The sequence below is a fragment of the Nicotiana tomentosiformis genome, chromosome 5 (genome assembly GCF_000390325.3).
Source record: "Nicotiana tomentosiformis chromosome 5, ASM39032v3, whole genome shotgun sequence".
In the NCBI taxonomy this organism is placed as follows: domain Eukaryota; kingdom Viridiplantae; phylum Streptophyta; class Magnoliopsida; order Solanales; family Solanaceae; genus Nicotiana; species Nicotiana tomentosiformis.
In genome coordinates, this window is record NC_090816.1 from 129,957,597 (window position 1) to 129,966,882 (window position 9,286).

Here is a 9,286-nt window from a genome sequence, read left to right on the forward strand (position 1 = left end):
TTTATTTTCTGGATTATTTTCATGTATTTTTACTACTTGTGGCATTATCAAGTCACTGTTCCAAAATGTTTGAATTCTATACCAACCTGTTATTCAAATTTAACTGCTCTAATCTAAACTGCTCTAACTTAATTAATATATATTCATTTTGACTAAACACTACCAACGTAATTAAAAAACAATGTCACTTGAGAGATCTGGGATCCACATGAATAAGCGCATGCTTAGTAAGTCACTTTGCTACCAAACCAAACAATTTTCGTCGTTTTGGTAAGAGGAGAAAAAAAGGCAAGAATTAAAAGAAATTCCTATTAATGAAGGTTATCGAATATATTTTTCATGTTTAAACACTGCTTTTACATTACTAATAACATTGACCAAGTGGGAAAAAAAATTCTAGAACCAAAACTACTTATACAACAATAACAAAAAACCAGTAGTTTCCCACAAGTGGGATCTGGGGAGGGTAAGATGTACGCAACCTTACCTCTACCCCTAGAAGGACAGAGAGGTTGTTTCCGATAAACCCTCGGCTAGAGAACGACCGAAAAAGAAGAACCAAAACTACTTATATGATAGAGAAATGAAGCATGTAATTTGATAACTTCCATGGATGGAAGCTTTAGTTTGAGAGTGAATTAAGGAAGAACACGATCCGAGCTTTAGAGGGAGAATTTCTGGAAAACAAATTTTATTTTCTTCATTCAATTGTATTTAACTATGTACAATTACAATGTATTTATACTCGCTACTCTACTGAGGTCTAACTATTCTAACCGCCTAACCACCTACATAGATTATAACGACTTAACATTCAGTGGGTCCCACAACCACAACTTGCTTTTCAACTTACTCATCTTCAACACTCCCCCTCGAATTGATGGCTTGAACAGGTTCTTTACTCCTAAACTTCTCAGCAGGTAGTCATGTTGTAACTTGCCCAAGCTCTTAGTCAGGAGATCAGCTAATTGCTCTTTTGTAGATATGTGTTTAGTCTTCATTACTCCTTGTAATATTCTTTCCCTCACAAAGTGGCAATCTATGTCTATATATTTGGTTCTTTCGTGAAAGCTTGAGTTGGCTGCAAACTGAATTGCAACCTTACTATCACAGAGTAGTTCAAAAGGTAGTTCAATCTTCACTCCAAGCTCTCCAAAAAGTCCTATTAGCCAAGTTACTTCAGCAGCACATGCAGCCATGCTTCTGAATTCTGTTTAGGCTGAGCTCTTAGAAACTGTCTCTTGTTTCTTGGACTTCCATGATATCAATGCATCCCCAAACTTTACTAAATAGCTAGTGACTGATCTTCTAGTTTGCAAGCAAGCTCCCCAATCTGAGTCACAGTAGGCTCTAAGTTTGCTTGTGCTACAGATGGCATCAGGAGACCCAAACCAGCTCAGCCTTGATGTATCTTACCACCCTAAGGGTTGCTTCCATATGTGATACCTTTGGATAGTGCATAAATTGGCTAAGGACCTGCACTGCAAAGGCAAGGTCAAGTTTGGTCATGGTGAGATACAACAACCTCCCTACTAATCTTTGATAGCTGCTAGGATCTTTCAACACCTCATATGTTGCATTAGTTTTCATCCAACTATCATAGTCTGCTGATATTAGTTTTTGATTCATTTCAAGAGGAGTGCCAGCAGGCCTTGTGTCACGATCCAAAATCTGTTAAAAGTCGTGATGGCGCCGGACACCACTGTCAGGCAAGACAACGCTAAATAGTTAATTAAATTCTCATTTTAATATTTTTAAAATCATAAATTTACTTCAATTTAACTAGTAAAAGATGAATTTACAGAATAGATAACAATGTTTCCCAATTTCAATACTGAACATCCTATAATCATCCCAGAATCCGGTGTCACAAGTGCATGACTAATTTTTTAGGAATTTAAAATAAAATACAATAACTGTCCGGAATACAAATTTTGGACAGAAAAAATATAAATACCCCAGAAGGAGACTCTGCTGGCTGCGGACCGTAGTATAGAGTGCAGCTCACCTAAGTCCTCGTAATAACCGTGCCTTTGCGCCCACAAGGCCACTAGTCATATATGTACCTGCACAAAAATGTGCAGCAGGTGTAGTATGAGTACATAAATCAACGTGTATCGAGTAACTATCCCGCCTAACCTCGAAGAAAGAGTGACGAGGGGTCGACTCAGACACTTACTATGGGCTATAATTAATATACCAATGATATGATTAAGCATGGATCACGTAGAACGGCTGTAAGCCCGATATCATGAAGTAAGTAAACAATTCTTTTGTTAAAAAGAAGTTTTCCCAAATTCATTTTCATCATTTTAACAGTTTAGATCTCAGGTCAATGAGGCAATATCAATTATTATAATTTCCGAAGAAATTAATACAATCATGCGCAAGTCATGCCGAGGTCGTACGGCCCGATCCAACAATAAAAATAAATTGTGCACTGCCCATAGATGCATCTATTACCCCGCTCGCGAATCATACCTGCTACGCAGTCAAACATACATTTAACATTTAAATCATATTTCTTTCTTGATTCTTTTCAAAATAAGGGAAATTCAACTTGAAGATTTTTAAGAAAATTACCCTACTCGCAAATCATACATGCGACGCAGTTACACATAGATTTCTTAAGCTATTAGAATATTCCTCAATTCTTTTCGAAATTACGAAGTACAAATGAAACCTTTTAAATCTTAAATTTCTTCAAATTTCCATTCTTTCAAGACAATTATTACTCAACCTCAATCTTGCTTCTTCTCAAGGCAAACAATAACATAAATCGACAGCAATGTCAACAAGGCATGATGTAAACTTAGACTACCCGGACATAGGCATAACTAGTAGCCACGTACGGACTCTCGTCACCTCGTGCGTACGTAGCCCCCACAATTAGAAGCATATATTAATTTATTTCACCTATGGGGTTAATTCCCTCTTATAAGGTTAGAAAGGAGACGTACCTCGCTTCGAAGCTCCTTAACTGGTTCCCAAGCCCTTCCGACGACTCAAACCGATGTTCAACGCTCCAAACTAGCCAATAAATATACAAACCCATAAAAATATACTCTAATACTCATTAAAATCCAATTTATAATAATTTCTAACCCGATCGAAAAGTCGATAAAAGTCACCCTCGGGCCCACGTGCCCGGATTCCGAAATTTTGAAGCTAAACTTTACCCCATGGCACCACGAACTCAAATATGTAATTTATTCCAAATTCCATGTCCAAAATCGTGGTCAAAATCCAAAAATACCAAATTCTAGGTTTTCTACCACAACCCCTTAGTTTCTACTAATTTCCATGTTCAAATCCATATATAATCATATTTAGCTTATAATAAGTGAAAATCACATACCTTGACATTGACGACGAAGAATGAGCTCCAAACTCGCTCCAAGACCGGCTCTCATGGAGGAAATGAGGTAAAAATGAGCCAAGCCCTCATTTTTAAAGAACACACTGCCCAGACCCGTCCTTCGCACCTGCGGTCAAGTAGCCGCACCTGCGGCTTCGCAGGTGCGAGAAACCTTCCGCTTCTGCGCCTGCTTCCGCTTCTGTGAGGCACTTTCCGCTTCTGCGCTTGCGCAGATGTGGCCAAAAGCTCTGCACCTACGGTCCTTCACCTGGCCAGCCTGCTCTGCACCTGCGACTCTAATGTCACTTTTGCGCCCTCCGCACCTGTGGTCAAAACCTCGCAGGTGCGGGTACACCGGATATCAGCTGCCTCAACTCTTCTTCAAATTCCTAATTCGATCCGTTAACCACCCGAAATCCACCCGGGGCCCTCGGGACCTTAATCAATTATACCAACACGTCCCAAAACACATTACGAACTTAGTCGAGCCTTCAAATCACATCAAACAACATAGAATTCATGAATCGCACCCCATTCAAATCTTAATGAACTTTAGAATTTCAAACTTCTACATTCGATGCCGAAACCTATCAAATCACGTCCGATTGATCTCAAATTTTGCACATAAGGCACATTTGATATTACAGACCTATTCCAACCTTCGGAATCAGAATCTGACCCCGATATCAAAAAGTCCACTTCCGGTCAAACTTCTCAAAAACCTTCAAATTTCTAACTTTCGCCAAATGACCTCAAAATGACCTACGGACCTCCAAATCCACATCCGGACGCGCTCCCAATACCAGAATCACCATACAGATCTATTCCCAGACTCGGAATCCCAAACGGACATCGATAACATTGGAATGCACTTCTACCCAAATTTATGAAATTCTTCCAAAATGCTAACTTCCATAATAGGCGCTGAAACGCTTCCGGGTCATCCAAAACCCGTTCCGCACATACGCCCAAGTCCAAAATCATCATACGAACCTGTTGGGACATTCAAATCCCTATTCCGAGGTCGTTAGCTCAAAAATCCAACCTTAGTCAAATTCTTTCAATTTAAAGCTTCCGAAATGAGAATTTTCTTTCCAAATCTCTCAACTTCCCGAAATCCAATTTCGACCACGCGTACAAGTCATAATACTCGAAGTGAAGCTACCCATGGCCTCAAACCACCGAACGATGCGCTAGGGCTCAAAATGATCGGTCGGATCGTTACATTCTCTCCCACTTAAAAATACGTTCGTCCTCGAACGTGCTAAGAACTGCTCTGGAGATGTCTGAAATCATTGTTTAACACCTCGTGCACCTACCTGTGCTACCACAACCCAGCTGAGCACATTAGCTCAAGCAATTCTGAAGATCCTCCCCTTTATTTAGGCAAATAAGCCTTAGATCCAATTTCCACTATCCAAAATTCTCTACTAGACCTGCTTCCAACATAAGAACATCGTTTCAATCGCTACGCGATGCACCGATACATAATTGCATACCTTTACTGAATTCATACCATGCACCACGTAACCCATTTGCCCAAGGCAATCTTTCCAAAGCACAACAACTAAAATTTCCACTGACCGAAGCCCGTAGTGTACCTCATGACTAATTAAGCCTTGCTTTAACTCTTACCATACTGCCACGACAGAGAAGATGTGTGGAACTCATAACCACATGCCGACTCACGATGTATGGAGTCTCTCCTCCTGACAAGAGCCATTACCTTATTCAAGACTGACTAACAATATTTGCTCTTTAATGTGCTTCGTATAAAATCCGACCGCACTGATCCCAGATCCAAAAATATCGTCTTACCCAGTATAAGCTGCCCAGGCAATAAGCCACCTCAGGCACTGCCAAAAGTCTCATATGATGCCACAATATGCCAATAAGCTACAAACCCGAACGTGATACATAAGGAAAATGAACTCCAGAAAGGATTACTCAATCCACGTAACTAATTTAGACAACCGCAAAGGTTTCATGAACCTTACTTAGAAAATGGAAAACAAAACACACAAAAATTGCTATAGGGGACTGTACTCAACATCACACTGTTGCGGCGTGCAACCCGATCCAAACAATATACCCGTGGTGGCGTGCCATCCGATCCACACACAAAATATGCATAAGGAGATACTTACCGAGCTAGAATGTTCATAACTCCGAAACACCCGAATATTGGCCACAAGCACGCCAAGTGCATAATACCATCCCTGGGGAGACAGATAGTGCCATACGCTACAAAACTCAAGCACAGCTAAGGTGCGATATATGATCTACATCTCGAGAGCCATCCTGCTCACATAACATCATCGCTGCACGGAACCTCAACAAATATGAAATTAACAAGCTGTTTCATAACTCACACGACATAATATAGTATTACATGAAGTAGCCAGCGACGAATTAACATCCAACGTACGAATACTCCTCCACAAGGAGCGCTATGCTAAAATGAACACCTCCGGCCTGACATAGAGCCCACATTCATATCTAGATCCACCCACAGACCTCAAGCCGATTCGAATCGCACTGTACCAGTCTAATAACCTTTCAAGGATTCATAATAACCCTTTTTTCCATAACACATAAGAACAACCATCATATCCGAAACGAACCTCCACAGTCTACAACCAAATAAACCGAGCACCCTCCAGGCATAAAGTTTCATATGAACAATAGTACCGCAATCTCCATACTTGGTTCCAATCTTCGATCAATCAAGTGACTATATGTCACACTTATACAATCTTCCCGTGGGACGTGCTCCAACGACCTTCTGCACCAGATAACAAGTCTGCACATCCATACCACCGGCCGCACAATTGCTGTAAAGCAAATCAAAAATCAGAAATCACTACTTAAAGCCTCTTACACAGGACATCGATCTCAGGTGACGCTAAAGACAATACTAGCTTACTCTAACTATCTGAATCTTTTCCCACTCATCCGAGCTCTTTACATTCTTGTCGACACCAGCTGCAACCTTGATCCTCAACTTCCGAATCCCATGTCGATCACTACACTTAATCATGCCAATGCGCAAGAGTACAAGAATTTCTTCTTAACTTCCGAACAACTAATAGGGTAAACACTTCATCACATAGAAACCTTTTACTTAACCCATTCTAAGAGAACCATCACAATACGCGACTAAATCCTCATATCCGCAGAAAATACCAACCTCAAGTAGTGGTCTAAACCAACATAACCCTTCCGAGATCTATCTGTACATAACAGGCCATAATACTTGAAAGACTCCAAATAAGATTAGTTACGGCGACCATCAAACCTCGCACGTACCGTCACAAATCACATGAGTAACCCAACACACTGAAGGAGCTGATCATTGCCATCATTATGCCGATTCAACCATTGCTAACTGATCCAACTCCTTCTAATTTACCCTGGACTTGCCTTAGGAAAAATAATATCTCCATTCAAAACATAGCTAACTCAATCCGCACTCGTCGTGAGTGATCCCATTTCACAAGACCACATTGTCTCAAAACCCACGAACCATTTCATACCCTCATTGTGCGTATAATCGCGTCTTCAACTGATACACCCATTTTGATAATTCTTCTATAAATCCAAAGTTACATGCTCCCATTCCTCTCATTATACCCCGTTGACCAAAGATAACACGGAACACTCCAAGCTCCTTTATCATAATTCGCTGCAAAAGCTCGATATTCAACCATACTATGGACTCGAAATCCGTAGGCACCACACCTTAACTTTTGAATCCACTAGGACCGTTATTGAGAGTCACCCACTCTGACTTGGTCTCGAATATAATCAACTCCAAGGCTCTTCTAGCACATGAGCACCCTCTCAAAGAAGAACCTGGCCGAATCATATTCCTTGTAACTCGCCTCTACACGAATCATAATTCCTGATTCTTCCCAAAGCCTGAGCATGAATCGATAAGGCCGACTATAGCCCACATTCCTCAAACCGCTTGCTTGAATTACCATTGAGGTTCTCTTTCCTTAGTCATAATAACTCATCAATATGCCGATAACCAGAATTCTTACAAATAGACGACCATGCAATCCAATTGTAGGCGGTGGGACTCTCCCACTTAGCTTGAAGCTACTATTGCATAACTCTGGAACCCACCAAGATTCTTTCTTCACCGTCGACCTGATCTTGCACAATCAACCCGCCAAATTTCTTGAAATCCTTCTGTTAAACCCTTTATGAATGCTCTAAATTACTAGCCACATTTACATATCTGACCTCTTACTGGATAGCCAGTAGAAGTCTTCGTAGAAGCTTCGTCAACACCACGCGACCGCTAACCTACTCTCAGGAGATAACCCATCTGAGCTTGTGCTCATTCACCAGTTGTACAAATCCGTCCACTCCTCACGGACATCAACCGAAGGTGCGACAATACCTTCAAATCCAAAGTCATGTTGTATCCTTCTTCATATCAAGCAACTCCTTTCTGTTGTATCCAAATCTCTCGCCGTGTAATAGCTAATATTTCGAATTAAGTCCATAGACCTCGTCACTGTCCACCCTGAATCCCAATTCACTCTCACCTCTTCTCCAGGCGTGTAGTCATCCTACCACAGAACCCATATGCTACTCTGCCACTCTCCCACTTTGGTCAAACTCACTCCTTTAAGCAACTACTTGACTCAGGTTTCTCGCACTTGGCCTTCTAGAAGCTTATCCACCGCGAGACACCTCCCGCATGTCCTTCCTCATCCTTCGCTACCCAGTTGTTGCCTTAAGTCAAAATCCATTTTAGTAGCACTTGAACCAACATGTCGCTACCAATTTGTTTTTAAACCCCTTTCGAAAATCATCTTCCTCGAGTCATCAACACCAGGAGTACCGATTCAATCCTGAACCACTGCACACCGCGACCTTTGATAGCTATTTCTCCAACACTATCTCATACTAACCTGCCCTGAAGGCAATTTGATGAAGACCATAACACCGGCTAACTTAACGTATTCAACAAGAATAATGACACCTCATCACAGATGAAAATTCCACCATGCTCGAAAATACCAAGTCTCGTTCTCCATCAACCCAAATATGAACATTTATAGTCTGATTTCCTTTTCCTCCGTCGAAAATAAAATACTGAATCCCTGAATCATGCACCGAGCAACCCTCCTCTCAAGTCATTCACTGCCCCCGACACATAGGCAAGCATCTCACCTTCACCTCAATACTGTGTGATAACAACTCATGAGCATCGTAGCAACCTGTGCATAGCCTCAAAGCTCTCAGAAGTACAGCTATTGAGCTGAAATGACGGAATATCCTTCCGCAAGGCGACGACAATAGCCCAATCAACTACGCAGGGGGAACCATCCTGCACCGCATCTGAAGTACCATTACAATTCCTCAATTCTCGTTCGATAGCAAGCGCTTCACGTCACATAAGACGGAATAGGAAGAAATAAAGGCATAAGACTCAAAGGAATCAAATCGCACGATGATGAATCAAGAAGGGAAGTGCTCCTAACAGCCCTGTAACCTCTCGAAGATAAGTACAGGCGTCTCCGTACCGATCCGCAAGACTCTACTAGACTCGCTCATGACTCGTGAGACCTAAGTGAACCTAGTGCTTTGATACCATATTTTCACGACCCAAAATCCGTTTAAGATCGTGATGGCGCCAGACACCACTGTCAGGCAAGCCAACGCTAAATAGTTAATTAAATTCTCATTTTAATATTTTTGAAATCGTAAATTTACTTCAATTTAACTAGTGAAAGATGAATTTACAGAATAGATAACAATGTTTCCCAATACAATACTGAACATCTCATAATCATTCCAGAACCCGGTATCACAAGTGCATGAGCAGTGTTTTAGGAATTTAAAATAAAATACAATAACTGTCCGGAATACAAATTTTGGACAGGAGAGATATAAATACCCCAGAAGGAG